An 18,687-nucleotide genomic window follows, 5' to 3' on the forward strand; every position below is an offset into this window, starting at 1 on the left:
GTGTGTGTGTGTGTGTGTGTGTGTGTGTGTGTGTGTGTGTGTGTGTAAGGATCCGGCTTAGCATTGGAATGGAGTTGGAGAGGAGCCAGACTCTGAGGGATCCAGGGGCAGGGCAGCGGAGGGCCAGAGAAATGGGCGGATTTGAGCAGTATCTGGGAGGATTTGTAATGGGTTGGATACAGGAGGCACCAGAGAGGGGAAGGTCAGGGATAGTCCCCAAATTTCTGACTTGAATGGCTGGGAAGGCATTAGTGACCCTGCCGAGTTTGAGAATACTTGGGGAAGTGTGGAAGGGAAGTGGATGGGTTTGCTTTTGTGCATTATAGGTGGGAGGTTCCTGAGAGACTTGCAAGTAGATGTGAGTTTGCCGACACCGCTCATCATTGGGAAAGCCAGAAGAGACTTGAGAAAATCATTCCGATAAGGTGGGTGTTTATTTCTGCCGTAACTTGAGATCTTTCGGTTGTAAGGAAAGAAATGCCCTCAAGCTAACTTAAAACATGGAATTGTTAGGGTACAGAGAGCTTCACGGGATGTGTTGGTCACAGGGAAGTTCTGAGGATGGGAATAGCTCTTCTGGCCTACACATGGCAACGTGGCCACTTGCCACTTGAACCTGCCCTTATGTTGCATTCCCCTGTGTGTAGACCAGTCTTCTCCGCTCATCCGTGGGGCCTCCAGCCTCCATATCTGCCCTCTATGGAGTGGACTCCTGCTCTCACCTGCCAAAAGTCTTCACAGCTGCATTGAAAAGCTTATGAGGGACTTCACCACAATATCTACATCTCTTTATTCAAATTTTTGAGAAGAGAGTATCTGATTGGCACTCAGAAGTTAATGGTATAGCGACTTTGTGTCAGGCGCTCATCCTTGGTCCAAGCAGTGACAGCGATGTGTGTGTCTGTATATGTGTGCGTGCGTGTGTGGATATGTATGGGTGTGTATGTGTATACGTGTGTGCATGCTTATGTGTATGCGTTTGTGTGCACGCACGTGTGTATGTGTATGTGTGTGCGTGAATGTGTGTGTCTGTATATGGGAGGGTGATTCTGGGTAAGGAGAATGGTCAGGATGGCTATACTGTTGAGTACAGAACTTCTGATGAGACACAATGTTGATACATCATTTATCTACCTGTCTAACCTATTAAATGTGCTTCTGTGTGTTCTGTGTAGCAGGAAGAAAGGGGATGGACACACAAAACCGTCTGAATGTCTCCTTTACAAGGAAGATCTCGGGCAGTTTGCAGGTAACTGTCCTCTCAGAGCTTTGGTCCCTACTCTGTAAAGTCAGTGCCTGCTTCTCCAGGAGAGCAAACTGCATGAGCTACCACTGTGAAATGCTCGCTCTCAGTTGACTGTTTCTTTTTTTAAAGATTTTATTTATTTGTTTGAGAGAGAGAGAGGGAGGGCACCGAGGGAGTATGAGAGGCAGACTCCCCGCTGAGCAGGGAGCCCGACGCGGGGCTTGATCCCAGGACCCCGAGATCATGACCTGAGCCAAAGGCAGACGCCTAACCAACTGAGCCACCCAGGGGCCTGGTTGACTGTTTCTGTCCTCCTTTTACTTATCTGTAATTCTTGTGCAAGTCACTGTTTGCCCAGAAAACAGGAATGGTACTTATGTCACTTTTTAAAAACATTTTTAAAAAGATTTTTATTTATTTATTTGAGAGAGAGAGAGCAGGAGTGGGGGGCGGGGAGAGGGAGAAGCAGACTCCCCAGTGAGCAGGGAGCCCAACACGGGGCTCGATCCCAGAACCACAGGATCACGACCCAAGCGGAAGGCAGACGCTCAGCTGACTGAGCCACCCAGGCACCCCCATGTCACTTTTTTTATAGTGATTTCTGTGCATGCGTATTTTTTTTAAAAGATTTTTTTGTTTATTCATTTGAGGAACAGAGACAGAGAGAGAGAGAGAGAGAGAGAGAGAGCATGAGCAGGGGGAGAGGGAGAAGCAGGCTCCCCGCTGAGCCAGGAGCCCACCGATGTGGGGCTCGATCCCAGGACTCTGGGATCATGACCCGAGCCGAAGGCAGATGTTTAACCATCTGAGCCACCCAGGCGCCCCGGTGCATGAGTATTAACAAATGTTTTTAGAATGATCATATATCTTCATTCCATTAAATAGTAGTTGTAGCCACTCTATAACGTTTTAGGAAAACTGAGATGAGGAAAAATCATTTGCTCATAATCATGCCATCTAAATAACAACACATAAACTATGATTTATTTCTTATCAGCTTTTTCCTCAGCTTTTTGTTTTCACATAAATAGGATCATAATTTACACACAATAAAATGCAGTGTTTTGAGATGTTTAAACATAAATTATTTGTAGAATGAAGACGATATACTTTAAAAGCATTTAATTTTCGTAAATCTAGAATATTGATTGGCATCGTCCCCTAATTTCCTCTGTTTTGTCCCGAACATCTTGCAGATGGGGCAGTGTTCACTTAGAATCTTATTTAATTCTACCAAATTACAACTATATTCTGGGCAAGAGTTAATGTCCATTCAACTGTACTTTGGTATGTTAGATTTAATGCAGGGCTAATGAGGCCAAGCCACAGGTTTCATTCTCACGCAAGCCAATTAGCCTTACTAACTACTGTAGCCACAGACTTCACCCCAGTCTTGGTTTCCCACCTTGCGGATGAATGGCAGGGGTCACCAGGGAGACCAGGGAGAACATGAACAGTTCAATGCAAATCCATTACCATTACTAGACAGCCAACTCAAAGGCTCCATCTTTGAACCATTAGGTGAAATTGCATGGGGGAGGGATGCTTAATAGGCACAATTAGAATGTGCGTGTTCAGCAATTGTTGGATCCTAGAATGAAAGCTCTAGATCCATCTAGAACAAAACTAGTCCAGATCCAGTTCTTTTCAAGAATGGTATGTGAAAAAAAAAAAAAAAAAAAGAATGGTATGTGAAAAAAAAAATCTCTTTACTTCAGATAAAACAGGGGTCCACAGCTTCAAACAATGAAGGAAACCCGAGAATTCCATCAGTAGGCTCTCTTCAAATTAATACCACGTCGCTGGTTGGGGTTAGCAGATCCCAGAGAAGTGAAGCATAGCTAGCAAGTGTGCAAAGATTTGAATGGACCTCAGAGAAGATTCTGGAAAGCACTTGTGAGAGGTTGGAGAGATATGGAAAATCCCCATTAACCTATTTACCTGAGGTTGTCTTAGAGCAGGCACACACCTTTCAAAATTTCTGCTTGAGAAAATGCATCACGCCATGGGTGACATTTCTACCATGCTACTGAATATTTTGTCTCTGAAGGTCTGCACTGAGCATTATCAGCCTTAGATCTACCATGATGCACTTTTTGGCACTGATAGGCCTTCTTTTCAAGATGACTTGCTCACGTACCCACCATTCCTTGCAAGTCCTTGGAGAAGACGTAAGCTATTGAGAAATACATGTGTGGGCTCTGATGACGGATTTGTGCCATACTGACATTATGCCTCACTCTTTGTGTTTCAATGCTAAGTAAGGGACCTCAGTTTTCTCTATGGTGGCTTGTGCATCAACACCCACCCACCATGCCAGTTTAGTCTCACATGAGAGGAGAAAATGTGCACCTCTGAAGCTTTCAGGCTGCTCTTTGTAGCATCCGGATTTTGTTCTAAGTCCTCTTGGTAAGACCGCATCGTTCAGGAGCTCATGTCTGAGGCCTAGGTTGAGCTGCTGTTTGATATTGTTCCTGCTCCTTACCACATTGGTGGCATCAAATGTCCTTATTGATTTTTTTTTCCTGATTGGTCCAACCTGGAACAGGATCAGCTTCACAACTGGGACATCTTGTGGTCTGAAATACGAGATCTGTTTTAACAAACCACTCTTAAACCATCATTTCTCCCGTGGAACCCAAGATCAGCAATTGCTGAGTTTCTTCTTGTCTTTCCCTCCGGTGACTCTTCTCACTCCTCTTGGTGCCCCGTTTCCCTCCTGCACTTTCTCCCACTGCTTACAAACAAAAACCCCCAAACAATACTCACTGAACTCTCAAATCCTTCCCTGGGCCCCTGAATCAGACAGAACTGAGTTATTCTGGCTGTTGATTGAGTGGAGGATGTCGGGGCGGGGTGGGGGGGTGGCACGGAAAAAGTACCATTGTGTAAGTTAGGGAAAGGGTCAGAGAACTGAAAAGATTCAGCTGCATTAAAGGGCTTCTGCGCTGGATTTTCCTTTTAAGCCATCCAATGGCATAAATTAAGGACCGTAAACTTGAAGGTGTGGCAAATGAACAGAATACTAGGTTTTGTTTGTTTGCTCTATAAGTGAAATTCCTCTGTTTCCCAAGAATTCCAACATGAAGCTTTACATATTTTTCATGTCAGCTCTATTCCCTGGCACCTTTGTTTCCCAGCCTGTGTGCCTGCCTTCCCTTACCAGCTGGACACATCACCGTTCCATTTTTCTATTGGTTGTGACTGAAGTAGCTTGAGGTCAATTATTTCCCCAGCAATTGACAAAGAATCTTGACGAAGAGGAAAGTGACATTGTCCCTTAAACAACACTGCTCCCTCCTCCCCCTGCCCTCCCGGTTGAGAGGAGGACAGACTTTCCTTTTGCAAGCAGCCCAGCAGGGCAGTGGCGGTGGGGTCTGTGGAAGTGCGTGGGTAACATATGGTAAGTGGAGAAAATATTTATATTCATGGGGAAAGAGCAGGAGAAGATCCAAAGAAGGTCATTCCACAGAGATTTCAAGCAGGAGACCCGCAGACTTGATATTCTGTCTTTGGCCTGGATACAACAGAGAATTTAAAGAGTTCTGTTTTGTTTTGTGGCATTCCGACCACCTGTGCTCTCTGGACAATCTGAATTGTTGGCAGTTTCAAAAAGGGAATATCCCTCCCCCTAAGCTCCCGGAAAGTATCACACTGGACCTTCCCAGGGCCCTCCTGGCTCCCGCCGCCGCCTTTCCTCCCTCTGCCTCTGCCCGCCCCAAGGCCAGAATTCAAAGCCGCTCTCTCTGGGCGCTGGTGCCTTGGGCCCGTCGGCCTTTCTTCCCTTGTTTTGATTGTAGATCGGGTAGCCCAGCGCACAGGCAAAGTGGGCATTTGGGGCAACTGCTTCTCCGGTAGTGGGGAGGGGGGGGATATAAATAATTAATCGGTGCTAGATTACTTTCTGATGAGCCACATGAAACCTCTAGGGCCTTCTCCGGTGCTTTCCGGCCGGCATTTTGCGTCACAGCTTCCTAAGAAAGGTAAAGGGTCCTCTTCCAGTCCCCAGTGGAAAAACTCGCGCCGTCCCGCAGGGCCACAGCCCAGCGCGCGCAGGAGGGACCATCTGCCGCCTGTGCGCGGGTCGCGCTGCGCAGCAGGCGGACGCGTCCCTGCGCACCCCGGGGTGGACAGACGCGCGGACAGACAGACCCACGTGCAATGCGTCCCGCGCCCCAGAGGCGCAGCTGCGCGCGTCGCCTCCTGCGTCCGGTTCCCTGGGCCGCCCCGAGACCGCCGGGGGAAATGTGCGCGGCCCCGAGTGGACAGTAGCGGAGGGCGAGGGCAGGGTCATTTCCCATCGAGCGGTCGAAAGTTTATTTCTCCCTGCCGGGGGGGTGCAGGAAGATGAGAAACTGGGTACTTTGGAGACACTCCCCAAAACGGCGGAGCTCCACGACGCCCTTCTAACTCGTTTGGATGGGGGCTCCTTACTCTCCATTCTTCCCCCATCCCCCAATTTCCAGTTCCCTAGGGGCGGGTGGTGAGATGGGGTACAGGTGCGTCTGGGTCCGTGCTTGGGAGGGGTCCCCCAGGGTTCCCTCGTGAGGCAGCCCATAATCGAGCGGCCGCTGCACCGAGGCCACGCTTAATGGATTCTTGCAGATAAAAGAGCCTGGCTACCTTTCTTTCCTATAATGGCCCCTGAGGCTAACGTCTTAAAGAGGAAACAAAGGGATTGTTTTACAGCACTGGCGGGGAGGGGCGGGGGTGGTGGTGGTGGTGGTGGGGGAAGACCGGCGCGCGGGGACGGGGGAGGGGCCCCCGGCTTCTTAACCCTTCCCCTCCCGCGGCCGCGCAGGCCTCCCGAGCCTCGCGCTCGCACCCACGAACCCCAACGGCGAGGGGAAGGCGACGCTGCTGGACCGGGCCTCCCCGCGACCCGGCCTCCGGCTCGCCTCCTTCCCTTCCCGGGCGGCTTTCTAAAGAGCCTCTGAAAGGCAGGACGGAAAAGGTCAAGGGGACCCATGTCTTGCGAGATGCCGTTTCTGGGGGGATGTGCCTAGCGAGCCGGATCGTCGGGTGGCCGTGCCGTCGGGACTGGGACCCTCGCGGCCCGGCTGGCGCGGAGCGCACGGCGTGGAGACGCGGGGAAGGCCTCGCCGAGGTGCGCCCTGCACGTCGCGCGGGGCCTGCTCCCGGGCTGCTGTGCTGACGCCGTCGGGCAGGTGCCAGTGCTGTGCACGCCGCTGGGCGTCTTTTACGGGAAGTTTTCGTTTGCGGACTGCGGGCGGGAGAGAGAGAGGGAGAGAGTCGTAGTCGCATCTGCTTCCTGGCTTTCTGTTCTGGCTCCAGGAAAAGATCAAAACAATGGTTAAATAGCAATTGAAGATAAGTGATGTAAGAAATAAACAACTCAACAACAAAAATGCCCACAGGGATTTTAAAAAAAACCTTTATTATGGAAATCGCACAAACACTGAAGGAGAGAAAAATGGTTTAATGCAGTGAGTCTCAAATTTGAGCAAGCATCCGAATCACAGAGCGGAATCCTCAGGAGGGCCTGTTAAAACACAGGATGCTGCGACTCACCCCCAGAGTTTTTTATTTGGTAGATCTGGGCTCTCCTGCTCCAGCCTGCGAACTGGCAACGTGTGAGAGGCCCCAGGTGATGCTGCGGGTCCGGAAGGGCACCGTGAGGTCCGCTGGTATAAATTCCCTTACCTCACCCGCCCAGCTTCAGTCCGTGGGACATTTTCCTCCCCCTCTTTCTTCTGTTCCTTCTCCTAGCTTTCTGGTTTGCTGGAGACTTTTAAGGCAAATCCCAGACATATGTCATTTCACCCCTATGGATGATTTTTAATTCAGTAGTTCCTTAAGCCAAGAGGCCTGAACGCTGTGAGAGGTACTGGAAAACCCTTCATATGCTTCCAAGAAGTTCAGGCTCCCTTGGTTTTGAGAGAACCCTTCAGGAGTTCCTCACCTGCAAAACTTGTCAGGTTCGCTTAACTCTGCAGGCCTTTCCAGCACGTTGGCCTGGTTTGGGGAGCCAAGTCCCCAACTCTCAGCTTCCTGGTCATTATTCTGTCTTGTCATGTAGTCCCATGACCATCATTTAACCTCAAGTGTTTTGCTAACGAGGCACCTTCCCCTAGGACTGAGCTTTGAACCGCAGCGGTGGGGTGGCGCTAGTCTTCTACCTAGGCTACTCAACCCTCCGGTAGGCCCCTCCAGGAGAAGCCCCCTTCCCCCCATTTAAACCCCCCCCCCCCCCGCCACTTTCTCATCCCAAACCCCCTGCAGTCCCATCCCCACACTCAGAGCTTTCTTAGGTTGTTCAAAAGTTCACTCTCTTATATGTTGCTTGTTCTTTGTTTTTTTTTCTCTTTTCCTGACTCTCCAGGAGGCCATAGGAATTTTTTCCTTTCTCCATCTGCTGCAAAACAAAGCCCTGGGGATGGAGTAGGCTCCTCCACCCCAGAGCTCTGTTCCTATTTTCATTGTGCCTCATTTTCCTATGTTTTTCTGCTTTTGTCAGCCTGGAATCAGCTGTCGCTTTTCTGTTTTCTCCTGGGTCCTTCAACTTGCCTTTGCTTTTCTAGCCTTCCTGAAGAAAATGCAAACAGCATGTGTTTGCTCCCCTTTGGGTCCTTACTGCACCTAATTTTGTTTGGCCGTGCAGCAACCATGTTGCCAGCTGATATAAGCACTTTTCCCACTAGTACCAAGATACAGGGTGCTGGGGCAGGATTTGGGATCGGAAGATTGGAGTCCCAGCACTGGTTCTGCTTTTTGATAGCTTGTCTTGCTGGATTCAACCCTGGGACTTCAGGTGCCTTCTTCTGAAAGGGCAAAAGCAAAGCAAAGCAAACCAAACCAAATAAAACGAGCTTCATCTGCAGAATGGGGGTCTGAATATTTCACAAACTCATGAGCAGTAAGTGGGATGATGTCTGTGGCAAGCGTGCCCACAGAGACAGAGCCTCTGGCCTTGGTCTTGTCAATGTCTTTGAAATTTGCTGTCGTTAAAATCTACTGCGAACAAGTGCAAAGGTGGAGCCCTACTGATGGTTTTGGCGACTCTTGTCCCCGTTACCTGTCACCTCAGGTCAGCCCTGGCCTGGAGGTGCGCCTCTGGGCTAGTCTCTTCCTAAAGGCAAGTCCCTGCAAAAGATGATGGCACAGGGGAGCTTGGAGGAAGCACCCATGGGCAGGGCTATGCAGGTGTCACTCTCTCCCTTACATTTTTGTGGCCTTGGTGACAGATGCAAAGGAAGTGATAATGCAGAGGCTGATCTTTAATGAGAGGAGGGGACCGTGGTCATGGGAGAGTTCCCCATGAGAAAGAGGAGGAATTATCTGGCTGAGGTGAGAGAGCTGAAAGGAGGTTGTAGCTACAGCAGTGGGTTGGTGGGACTCGCTGAAGTCACTGTGCCTTTTACCGGTTGTCCCAGGTGCTGTGTTCCTGGCTGTGAGATAGACCAGAGATCCTCAGGGATGTCCGGGCCCCACACGGTTCTGCACGTAGTGGGTGGTCCTCAGGCTGCCTTTCTGTTGAATGCTTAGTCCTACTTCCCACCCCTGTGAGGTCATCCTGGGGGCTGGGCTGCAGTTTGGTCTAGAGATGGCCATGTCCCTTTTAGTCACCACTCTCTCTTGAAAGCCTTGTAGGGAATGTGGAACAGGTGCATTATCTACCTTTTCAACTCTTGGAGGTTCTTGGTTATGCTGACTCAAAACTGAGGGGTGCAGTGCCCTGCTCCCCTGAAATGGAACAACCCGACTCTGTTCTCTTTGTTGTTGTCGTTTAAAGCTGGGTTTGTCACGACAGAAACGGGTCTCTGTGTGGCTACCACTCCTTAAGCGTGCACGGCTGGGTCTGGACCCGGGAAGCTGGTGCTTTAAATTGAAAAGCAAACAATAGTACTGCTGGGAAGCCAACCTCCCCACCTCCGGGGTGAATGGGGCTGGCAAGTCCCAGGAGGGTTTATCAGGTTCAAGCTGTAGAAATGAGCCATCAAAGGTCTGGTCCCCAGACATTGCTTCGTCCTTACAACCACTCTGAAGAAACCCCAGGCACCTGCAGTGTGTGAGGGGAGGTTTCTCGTCTCCTGTTTAGAGAGTGGATAGACTGTTCACCAGAACTTCTCAGAAAGAATTCAAGAGGCGGGCCAGGTTGGAGGGAGATATTCCACCCAACCCCTGGTCCTGGGCTCGTTCTCAAAGTCACGATGTGAGGGTGGCTGGCTGGCAGGAAGGGAGAAGCAGCTGAGGGAGAGGATGTGGTTACTTTGCAAAACCCTGTTCTGTTACAGGATCAAAAAAAATTGTTGCAAACACACTCATGTTACAATTTAATAAACTCGTGGCCATTAAAACAGTGTGTGTGTGTGTGTGTGTGTGTGTGTGTGTGTGTGTGTGTGTGTAGGTGTACAGGTGTCCTCCTGGGTATTAGGATATGGAGGGCCTTCCTCAGTGGCCCTTTAGTGTGATCAGTATAGTTTACCAAGAAAGAGAATCGTGTCTCATTGCGTTACTTTGTTAGGGCTGCTATAGCGAAGGACCACACAGAATGGGGCTCAGACAGCTGAAATTTACTTGCTCACAGTTCTGGAAGCCAGCATTCTGAGACGCGGGTTCTTTCTGAGACCTTTCTCCTCGGCTTGCCGCAGGTCTTTCCCCTTTTCCCCTTTCCCCCCTAATCCCCTCTTCTTATGAAGATACCAGTCATATTAGCTCCCCACCTAATGGCCTCATTGTAACTTAATTACCTCTTTAAAAAACCCTACCTCAAAGACAGTCACTTTCTGGGTACAGGGAGTTAAATCTTCAGCATATGAATTTGGTGGGGGGCACGATTCAGCCAGAACATTCACCAAAGAGTCATTGTAGCCTACAACAGGGTTTTGGAGTTTAAAAATTATAAGGGTTTAACTCTGAAAAAAAAAAATCACATGAATTAATAAGATTTTTTTTTTTTTGGTCTGAAAAAACCAGCTGAAACATATGTGTGAATTTCAGAACCAGTTATGCTGCAAGATTTAAAACACTGAAATATCAAACCAAGCCGCTTACGTTAGGATAGCGGGATCGGAGATGATTAGATTTGTTTCCATTTCATGAATTTTATTGCTGTTGTATTGCCTTTATCATTAAAAATTATAAATGCAAGATGAATAGAGACATTGTGCATATATTGCCCTCAGAAGCAGCCTATTCCAGTCTCTTCACGTGGGAGAAAGGGAACTGAGACATGGAAGATGGAGCGAGGCCCCCCCCCCGGCCTGCCCCCTGGCCCCCCAGGCCCCCCAGTGCCCCACTGGGCCGAGAAAGCTTTGACTGCACGGAGGTAGTTGTGTTGGTTCGTAGATTTACACAGGCGGACGGAAATAGACGGGGGGTATTAACTCAATCATCCTCTGATCCTGAGTTGGGACTTTTGCTACCTTTTCAGAGAATACTTTCCTTTGTTTGTTTTTCTGATAAATCTTGAAACCAGTGCAGACTCTTCCGCAGCCCCCACGATACACAGATGAGACATGCACGGCTTCATCTCCCTTCTCATCTCCACCCACAACACCCACACAAACAAGAGTGGAGAAGGGTTGAGTACTCGAATCCTTTCTGATTCTTCTGAACAGAGTACTTTATTCCTTTCTCTGTAAAAACAATATGAAAGCATCCTATGGGGTGCTGCTTATTTCAGCAGGAGGCAGGGGCGGCTCCCAGTAAAGCTGTGAGCTGGTGCCTCAGCCTCACGGCAGGGGACAGAGCTCCCTGGAGCCACATGGGAAGCCCTTCCCGAAAGGCAGGAACCGCACGTCAGCACACATTTATCACTAGCAGCAAAACACTCTATCATCCAGATATTCAGCACCTGATGTGAGCAAACATTTGGGATACTTGAGCGTCTCCTGAAGGCCAAGGAGTGACTTCCTAAGTCAATCGTTTCCCCATTGCCATGAAAACTAGGAAGCAAGGATGTTTGGAGGTTTATTTACAGGTGTGAGGAAGGATGCGGTATTGTTTGATATGTGAAGGGGCTAGTGTGTTTTGTTTTTCAAGGAATTCCCCAGAGTCCTGAGATAGATGGGTTATTTCTCAATGACATGGAATCCCTCGGCCCGTTCCTTGCTGTCATGACCAAGCCTGCCATCTGCTCTGAGATGCTCTGGGTCTGTGCCCAGGATTGTCTAGCAGAACTCACATCCGCTGCCTTTCCCATCTTTCCTCTTCCCAGAACCCACAAGTCCTCCCTCTCACACCCTCACCTGGTCCTGCATGACGTACTCTGGGAACATGATTCCTCACTTCCATCCCAACGTGGGTCTCCAAAGGTGTCCTGTTCTTGATTTGGGGTAGCATGATTCATTAGTCCCAGATATTTTCTTAGGTGATTTAAAAATTGTGGTAAAGTATACAGGACATAAAACTTGCCATTTTAACCATTTTAAAGGGTACCGTTCAGGGGCATTAAACGCAACCATCATCACCACCATCCATCTCCAGAATTTTTCCATCATCCCAAACAGAAGTTCTGTCCCTGTTAAACGGTAAGTTCCCATTCTCTCCTCCCTCCAGCCCCTGGTAATCTCTATTCTACTTTCTGTATTTATGAATTTGACTACTCTAGGTACCTCCTGAAGGTAGAATCCTCTAGTATTTATCCTTTTGTTGCTGGCTTATTTCATTTAGCATTATGTCTTCAAGATCCGTCTTGTAGCATAGATCAGGATCTCATTCCTTTTTAAGGAGGAATGATATTCTGTTTTATGTACATACCACATTTTGTTTATCCATTCCTCTGTTGATGGACATTTGATTTGTTTCCGTCTTTTTGACTGTTGTGAATGACGCTGATATGAACATCGGTGTACAAACGTTTGTTCGAGTTCCTGCTTTCAGTTCTTTGGGGGTATATCCTTAGGGGTGGAATTGCTGGATCATATGGTCATTCTATGTTTAACTTTTTGAGGAACCACTAGCCCCGGATCACTTTTGAACATGACATCATAGAGCATGCTCCCTGAGTGCCACTGTGTACTTATTTGTGAAAGCAGAACCATTGCATCTTAGGGACCAGACTTCAGAGGCCAACTGGTCCACCCACTTCCTTTGATAGATGGGACAGAATTGCACAGGGGGAAGTGCCTCCTGGAGCCAGCCAGGCAGAGGTACATTCCAGTTCTGCTAGTTGCTAGATCTGTAATCTTGGGTGAATAAGTTAAACCCTCTAAGCAATAGTTTCTAACGGGGACAAGATCTACTTTTGGGGCTGTTGTGAGAAATAAATAAGACAATGTGGTAGAATGCTTGGCCCAGATCCAATTACAGGCAGGTCCTTAAAAAGCGGTGGCCACTGTTGTTACTGTGACCATATTTACAAAACTCTGAAGCCCAGAGAAGATAACCATAGTCTGGTAGCTTCTTCCCATAGCTGGTCCTAAATTTCTCTGTACGTGGCTCTCTTTATATGTCCATATATCATGATATAGTTCAAGCTAAAATCCTCCTGTGAGCCTTGTTCATCTCCTCTGGAATGTTGTTCATGGGTATAGTTGGTTGATGATTCTGATCCTGCCAAACTATTTCAGGAAGCAGTTGAGACTTTGAGTCATCCCACTCTGCTACCTACTAACCACGTGGCCTCGAGCGAGTCACTGAATCTGGCGAATCCTCGTATTCTGCCATAGTATGGTATGGCGCATCACACCAAATGTACAGGGCTGTGGTTAGACTTGTGGAAAACACTTAAAGTCCCAGCACTGAGGCACTCCTCAAAAGACAATCTCCCTACTTCATCAAAACAAAAAGACTGACTGTCAGGCAGTTTAACCATTACACAAAACAACAGTGCCATCGACTGTAAAATGCATCCCCATTTCCCAGAAGTTCACATGTGAGGAAAGTATGCATCCTAGAAAGGATGGAATACAGTAACTGCCTTTTGGTGAGTTCCTAAGTAAAAGGTGATAAGAGAGAAACGGAAGCTCGGAAAAGCCTCATCTTTTTGGAAAAGGAAGGAAGGAAGCAGAGTAGTTCTCTTTCTCCTACGGTTCAGTCAGGACCCACACCTGGGGAATCTCTCTTACCAACTCACGTTCACTGAATTCAAGGACAGAAAAAGTTTTTGGAAATGTAAGCTCAACTTTGGCACACAGAATGGAAGAAATGCTTTGGAGAAAAAAAAAAAAGCTCTTTTTCACTTATCACGTGAAATGGAACAGTACCTTTGACTCATGCATGGCGTTGGGCTGGTGGCTAGTGGTTTGAGTGGGGAAAAGAGGCACCTTAGGTCTGCCCAGGCTAACCGAGTCCAGCTACCTCTACCCTTCTGGGCGTCTTACACAACGGACCCATTTGAAGGTTCCAACTGTAGGCGAGTGACTCACTTCTGAACCTTTGAAACACCAACTTGTTAGGTCTTGACGGAACTTCAGAGGTGACCTTAATAGTGGCCTTGCCTCGAGATGCTCATGTTCCCACCGCTGGTAGAGGAACCTAAGACTTCTGAATCCCTCTCCAGTGGGCACTCGGGCTCCCAGAGTTTTACAAACATGGAGGCTCTTATTTAGAGGTCAAAGAGGATCTCTGACAGTACAGATTTCTTGCACCCGGGGCCGGCTGGATTGACGGTGCTACTTCTTTTGGACTTAAACGTTAACAGCTGCGACCTCCTAGCAGTCTTATGGTTAATGGTGTCTCCTTCCGATACTCTCTTCACTCCTCAAACTGGTCACTCGCCGCAAGCAAACACGGAGCATTCGCTGTGTCCCAGGCACAATTCTTATCACTTTCACAGTGAGAAAGGTCCTGTTACCGTTCTTATTTTATAGACATTGGTTAAGCATGTAATTCATCCAATGTTACATGGCAAGTTTGAACTCTGACTTTGAAGACTGAGCTCTCAACCCAATGGATTAGGGTATCCCTTGATTAACTCATTATCTCCTCAGAGCAAATGGAAGCCTTGATCAGATGGGAACACACTCAGTCTCCCTCCACTAAACTTGCACCCCCCCACATGTGCACCCTATCTTCCTTCCTTGTGCCTATTTGCCTTGTGCTTCTCTTCAGCTTCTTGCTCCCTCTGTGCTTAGGGTCCCACGCTTACCTGCCTCCTTAAGGACTATCCTTGGTGACCACATTCTTTCTCCTATATTTTCAACCTCTTGTCACTTACTGATTCCTTCCTTCCCTGAAGTATCTCCCACGTTGACAAAGAAATGGGATGCCGTCCATCACACCTCGTCACATACATACATATGTGTTCCATGCTTACTGATTGGGTGATGGCAACCCCTACATTTATTGTCCCCCTTGCCTCATTTCTCATCTGCAATTCGGCAGCCACTTGAATGTGGTCTTTCCGACGTCATGGTGGCCTCCGTGCTGCTCAGTCCAGCGAACACACCTTAGTCCGTATCTTTTTGAGCTCTGTCATGGCGCTCCCCACTCCTTCCTTACAGACGTACTTCTTCTGGTTGCTCTGATGCACCTCCACCGGGGTGTCTGGGGATACTGAGTTTCTGTTCCTCCTCTGGAAAAAGAACACCTCGTGTCCTTTTGGAAACCCCCCTACCCTGCTTGTGGGGCTGTCCATGGCAAAGCTAGTTTCCCTCAGCAACCTACCAGTTGCTCCGGGTTGGCTTAGATACCCAGCTGGGCAGGAATGCCAGTGTCCTGCCCCTCCTGTGCACATGGAGGGATTTTCACGAGAGCAGCCGTTCCTAATGTGCGCTCTCTGGACCCCAGGGCATCAGCATCTCTTGCAAACATGTTAGGAATGCAGGTCCTCAGGGGCGCCTGGGTGGCTCAGTGGGTTAAGCATCTGCCTTCGGCTCAGGTCATGATCTCAGGGTCCTGGGATCGAGTCCTGCATTGGGCTCCCTGCTCAGCTGGGGGTCTGCTTCTTCCTCTGCCCCTCTCCCCTACTCGTGCTCTTATGCTTGCGTGCTCTCTCTCTCTCTCAAATAAATAAATAAAATCCTAAAAATAAAAAAAAGAAATCCCTCAGCCTCCCCCACCAATCTGTGTTTGATCAGTTCCCCAGGGGATTCTGACACACGTTGAAGTTTGAGGATGAGCGTAACACCCCCGGTTTTGTCGTTTGTTTTGCTTAAAGTTTACGGGAGTTTAATTTACAAACAGCAATGTTCACTCTTTTTATGTGCACAGTTCTAGGAATTTTAACAAATGTATACAGTTGTGTAATCACTATCAGTGAGATGATATTAAATACTTCTATCACCCCAAAATGTTCCCTTATCCCCCTTGGTATTTAATCCCTCACCCCAAAATGTTCCCTTATCCCCCTTGGTATTTAATCCCTCCCTTCACCCCAACACCTGGCAACTACTGATCTTGTTTTTGTTTCTGTAGTTTGGCCACTTCCAGAATATTGTATAAATGGAATCATATAGTATGTAGCCCTTTGAGATAGCTTCTTTCACATAACACAGTGCTTTTGAGATTCATCCACATTGTTGTATGAGTGCTGTGTTCTTTCTTATTGCTGAGTAGTATCGTTTGTGTGGATACTAGAGTTTGTTCAATCGTTTACTAGTTGATGGGACATTTGGATGGTTTCCAGTTTGGGGCAACTATGAATAAAACTATAAACATTCATGTACAGACCTTTGTGTGGGCATGTGTTTTCATTTCTCCTGGATCCATACTTAGGGGTGGGTTCCAGGCCATATGGTAGAAGTACATTTAACTTCATAAGAAACTGTTTTCTAATGTGGCTGTATTATTTTGCATTCCCGTTGGCCATGGATGAAACTTCCAAGTGGTCCCATGTCCTCATCTGCACTTGGTCTTGTCAGGTTTTAAAATTTTAGCCATTCTAAGAGGTGTGTGCCTGGGATTTTTTTTTTTTTCTTTCTTTTTCATTATTCTGTAGAGGATGGTGGAGGAGGGGAAGGTGGGTAGAGAGGTGACTCATCTGATAGGTGAGTTTGGGAGAAAGCCTATATGACTCAGCAGGCTTTTCTCCTTCTGCCTGCAGAGAAAGTGCATTGTGCTGCCACATGGCAAGCTTAGCTGGGCAGGCTGTGTGTCCCAAACTGTGCTCTGCTGGGTAGCTGCCAGTTGTCCAGGGTTGGGTGTGACTGGGGGTAACTTTCATTCTTAGGTGCAATACGAGGTAGTCAAACACATAAACCATGTCTTCCCTCTGGCACCCTCTTCCCGCCTCCCCGCCATCTTAAATCTGATATGTGAGCCCTATTTGTCTGGCTCTTGCCCCCATCTCTCAATTGCTTCTATATTTGGGGTAAAAAAGGGGAAACCCATCCACCTGTGTCCTATAATTGGTTTGGTTTGGCAAGTGATGGAGGAGGAACTCTCCTATGGAGATAATGTCAGGATGGAGCTGTTGGCAGCTCTTTGCCGTCATGTCAACGGAGTGTGTGTGACAATAAAGCCAACATAAGGGAAGCTGAGGGGGGGTGGAGAGGAGAGAGAGATTGATGGCATTGCTTCAGTCTCCCCAAGTGTGCCTAAAATATGTCCTGTGTTCCACCCCTCATAGTTTTGGTTATGGTGAACTAATAAATCTGCACTTACGGTTATGTTGGTTTGCACTGGGTTTTTGTTCCTCAGAACAGAGTCAATTTAGCATAAATGGGTGAGAACCCGGACTCTGGAGGCAGGCGCTGAGTTAGAACCCTTGCTCTCCCATTTACTAGATGTGTGACTGTGTGACCTTGGGCAAGCTACTCATTTTCTCTGTGCCTCGGCTGCCTCATTTGTAATATAAGAATACTACCATGCTAATACCCCATAGAGGGGCTAATACTTGTCGTCCACTTAACATAGTACCTGGTGCATGGAAAGTTCTTACTAAAGGTTGGCTCTTATTAATACAACCATATTCTTAGTTTTCCTCCTGCCTCGCGGGGCACTCTTTTTCAGAATCCCCTGAGACTCTTTCTTATCTACTTTCCAACTAAATGTTGGTGGATCCTCAGGTTTCTGTCCTTGGTTGTCTCCTTGTCACGCACATTCCCCTTGGCTTCGGCTACTATCTATATGTTAATAATTACCAAATGTATATCTCCAGTCTTGAGCTCTGTTTTGTGGCCCAGACCCAAATGGCCAATTGGTTGTCTGCTATCTCTAATTAAATACTGTATTGTTTTTCTACCGAGGCATAACAAATTATGTACTGTACACTTAATGTCTTAAACCAGTATACATTTACTATCTCATGGCTTTCGTGGGCCAGGAGTCCAGCTTTGGCTTAGCTGGGTCCTCTGCTCAGGGTCTCACCAGACTGAGACCAAAGGGTCAGTTAGGCTGTCCTTTCATCTGGTGGCTAGACCTGGAGAAGAATACCTCCAAGCTCACTCGGGTTGTTGGCAAAGTTAACTTCCATGCAGCTGTATGACTGAGGCCCCATCTTTTTACAGTCTGTTGGCTGGAGGCCAAACTCAGATTCTAGAGGTTCCTGGCTATACCTCACCATGCGGGCCTTCCCAACATGGCTGTTCACTTCATCAAGCCTACAGGAGAGTTTCTAGTCCAGTTGGCTAAGAGAGAGTTTTGTAGGACATAATGTAATCACAGGAATGACATCTATCCCTTTTGCCATATTCTCTTGGTTAGAAGGAAGTCATAGATTCTGCCCACAAGAAGAAGGGAACCCCTTCAAGGGGAAGGGGTTATATAAGGGCAGGAGCACCAGGGGGTTGGGTCTAGAGTCTGAGTGCCATAGGTGTCCATAGCATTATCCACATGCCCCAAGAGGGACACATCCCCTCCTGACCACCCTGCTCTTCTTCCATCTTTGCTACAGTAGGAGATGCACCACCCCCAAACCAAAGGCCAACAAATCATCCTTGACTGCTCCTCTTAACCACACCCTCAAACAACCAGTCATCAAGCCCTACGGATTTGCCTCCTAAACCCCACTTGATTCCTTCGTTCCCTCTACCATGTTTACTACAACAGCCTCCTGCTTGCTACCATTCTTTTCTTTCCACAGCAGCCAGTGATGTTTCTAAAGTGCAATTCTGGTTACATTGTACCCTACCTAAAACCCCCAATAACTTTCCATTGACCTCAGGTGAGGCCCCGATTCCTTAGTGGGGCCCATCAGACCCTTTGCCATCCAACTTCTCTCACGTCTCCAACGTCTCCCCTTTCTGGCCTGGGCATGCTCTGTACCCCCCCCTTCTTTTTAAATTTTATTTATTTAATCGACAGAGACACACCGAGAGAAGGAACACAAGCAATGGGAGTGGGAGAGGGAGGGGGAGAAGCAGGCTTCCCACAGAGCAAGGAGCCCGATGTGGGGCTCGATCCCAGGACCCTGGGATCATGACCTGAGCCAAAAAGGCAGCCACTTAACCGACCGAGCCACCCAGGTGCCCCTCTGTCCTTTCGTCTGGAACACTCAATCCTTGCTAGTCCTACGCATCAGTCAACAGCTTCCCTGTCGTTTCCTTTGGGAAGCCTTTCCTGACTGCTTGTCTCCTTAGTGTGCCCCATCCCCT

The 18,687-nt window shown here is 48.2% G+C and overlaps 1 long non-coding RNA gene across 5 annotated transcripts in view; it reads left to right on the forward strand.

Annotated features, from left to right (window-relative positions):
* Positions 1 to 18,687, forward strand: part of LOC112823093 (uncharacterized) — a 28,814-nt gene that overhangs the window by 7,063 nt on the left and 3,064 nt on the right. For all 5 annotated transcript variants that reach the window (XR_012378208.1, XR_012378210.1, XR_012378209.1 and 2 more), the window contains 3 exons: positions 1 to 425; positions 1,176 to 1,249; positions 11,643 to 11,739. The exon at positions 1 to 425 is cut by the window's left edge and continues 610 nt beyond it. This is a non-coding gene — a long non-coding RNA (uncharacterized lncRNA). The remainder of the gene's footprint in view (positions 426 to 1,175; positions 1,250 to 11,642; positions 11,740 to 18,687) is intronic.

Source organism: Callorhinus ursinus, unplaced genomic scaffold, assembly GCF_003265705.2.
Source record: "Callorhinus ursinus isolate GAN/ISIS: 27379988/994484 unplaced genomic scaffold, GSC_fseal_2.0 scaffold5, whole genome shotgun sequence".
Lineage (NCBI taxonomy): Eukaryota > Metazoa > Chordata > Mammalia > Carnivora > Otariidae > Callorhinus > Callorhinus ursinus.